Source organism: Octopus sinensis, linkage group LG1 (assembly GCF_006345805.1).
Source record: "Octopus sinensis linkage group LG1, ASM634580v1, whole genome shotgun sequence".
NCBI classification, from domain to species: Eukaryota; Metazoa; Mollusca; class Cephalopoda; order Octopoda; family Octopodidae; genus Octopus; species Octopus sinensis.
This window is the reverse complement of record NC_042997.1, coordinates 99,212,443-99,214,942: the sequence shown is the minus strand read 5'-3', so window position 1 is coordinate 99,214,942 and position 2,500 is coordinate 99,212,443. Positions and strand designations below refer to the sequence as shown.

General features: G+C 41.4%; 1 protein-coding gene across 4 annotated transcripts in view; it reads left to right on the top strand.

The window, feature by feature from the left end:
• The window catches only part of LOC115215683, a 376,881-nt gene that overhangs the window by 1,880 nt on the left and 372,501 nt on the right, over positions 1-2,500 (top strand). The gene's annotated exons all lie outside the window — the stretch shown is intronic.

The following is a 2,500-nucleotide window of genomic DNA, read 5'->3' as shown; positions in this document are numbered from 1 at the left end:
GGTTAAACATAGAGGGGAGAAACAAGGATAGACAAAGGGATTAAGTCGATTACATCGACCCCAGTGCGAAACTGGTAATTTATTTATCGACCCCGAAAGGATGAAAGGCAAAGTCAACCTCGGCGGAATTTGAGCTCAGAACGTAACTACAGACGAAATACCTATTTCTTTACTACCCACAAGGGGCTAAACACAGAGAGGACAAACAAGGACAGACAAACGGATTAAGTCGATTAGATCGACCTCAGTGCGTAAATGGTACTTAATTTATCGACCCCCGAGTGGATGAAAGGCAAAGTCAACCTCGGCGGAATTTGAACTCACAACGTAACGGCAGACGAAATACCTATTTCTTTACTATCTACAAGGGGCTAAACACAGAGAGGACAAACAATGACAGACAAACGGATTAAGTCGATTACACCGACCCCAGTGCGTAACTGGTACTTAATTTATCGACCCCGAAAGGATGAAAGGCAAAGTCGACCTAGGCGGAATTTGAACTCAGAACGTAACGACAGACGAAATACCTATTTCTTTACTACACACAAGGGGCTAAACACAGACAAACAAGGACAAACAAACGGATTAAGTCGATTAGATCGACCTCAGTGCGTAACTGGTACTTAATTTATCGACCCCGAAAGGATGAAAGGCAAAGTCAACCTCGGCGGAATTTGAACTCACAACGTAACGACAGACGAAATACCTATTTCTTTACTATCTACAAGGGGCTAAACACAGAGAGGACAAACAATGACAGACAAACGGATTAAGCCGATTACACCGACCCCAGTGCGTAACTGGTACTTAATTTATCCACCCCGAAAGGATGAAAGACAAAGTCGACCTCGGCGGAATTTGAACTCAGAACGTAACGGTAGACGAAATACGGCTACGCATTTCGCCCGGCGTGCTAACGTTTCTGCCAACTCGCCGCTTCTTTTTGTATAACTATATATATACAAATACACATACGCGCCCGCGCAAACACACACACACACACACACACACACACACGCGCGTATGTATATAAAACAGCAAGCCAAAAAGTTTCCAGCCGTCTTTTCACTCTCTATTGTCTTTTTAGAATTCTTTCTTTCTTTTGTTATTTCCTCCGAATGTCAAAGTGACTAAAGAAATATTTATGTCTATTGTCTTCATAAACATTATTTCTGACACTATTTTCTGTCACTTTTTGTTCTCATGTCATCATTATCATCATTATCATCATCATCACCATCATCACAACTACCACCGTTACCATCATCACCAGCATTACCACCATTATCACCAGCAACAGCAGCCGAACCGCCACAACCACCATACCACCACCAGCACCACCAGCACCAGCACCAGCACCACCAGCACCAGCACCACCAGCACCACCACCAGCATCGCCAACACCACCACCACCACCGCCGCCACTTCTTCCCCTACTCCCTCTCCTCCTATTATTATTATTATTATTATTATTATTATTATTATTATTATTATTATTATTGTTATTGTTATTATTATTATTATTATTATTATTATTATTATATTATTATAATCATTATTGTTATTGTTAAGGCGGCGACCTGCCGTTACGTTCTGAGTTCAAATTCCGCCGAGGTCGACTTTACCTTTCATCCTTCAGGATCGATTAAATATGTACCAGTTACGCACTGGGGTCGATATAATCGACTTAATCCGTTTGTCTGTCCTTGTTTGTCCTCTCTGTGTTTAGCTCCTTGTGGGTAGTAAAGAAATAGAAATAGGTATCTCTTCTGTCTTTACATTCTGAGTTCAAATTTTGCCGAGATCAACTTTGCCTTTCATCCTTTCGGGGTCAATTAAATAAGTACCAGTTATGCACTGGGGTCGATATAATCGACATAATCCGTTTGTCTGTCCTTGTTTGTCCTCTCTGTGTTTAGCCCCTTGTGGGTAGTAAAGAAATAGGTATTTCGCCCGTCGCTACATTCTGAGTTCAAATTCTGCCGAGATTGACTTCACCTTTCATCCTTGCGGGGTCGATAAATTAAGTACCAGTGAAACACTGGGGACAATTTAATCAACAAATCTCCTCCTCACAAAATTCAGGCATTGTACCTTTAGTGGAAAAGATTACCATTATTAATAAGTCGGTGAGTTGCCTGTATCGTTAGTACGCCGGACAAAATGCTTAGCGGCATTTCGTCCGTCTTTACGTTGGGAGTACAAATTCCGCCGAGTTTGACTTTGCCTTTCATCCTTTCGGGGTCAATGAATTAAGTACCAGTTGACTACTGAGGTCGATGTAATCGACTACTCCCTTCTCCCAAATTTCAGGTCTTGTGCCTGTAGTAGAAAGGATTCTCTTCTTCTTCTTCTTCTTCTTCTTCTTCTTCTTCTTCTTCTTCTCTCTTCTTCTTCTTATTCTTCTTCTTCTTCTTCTTCTTCTTCTCTTCTTCTTCTCTTCTCTTCTTCTTCTTCTCTTCTCTTCTTCTTCTTCTTCTCTTTCTTCTCTTCTTCT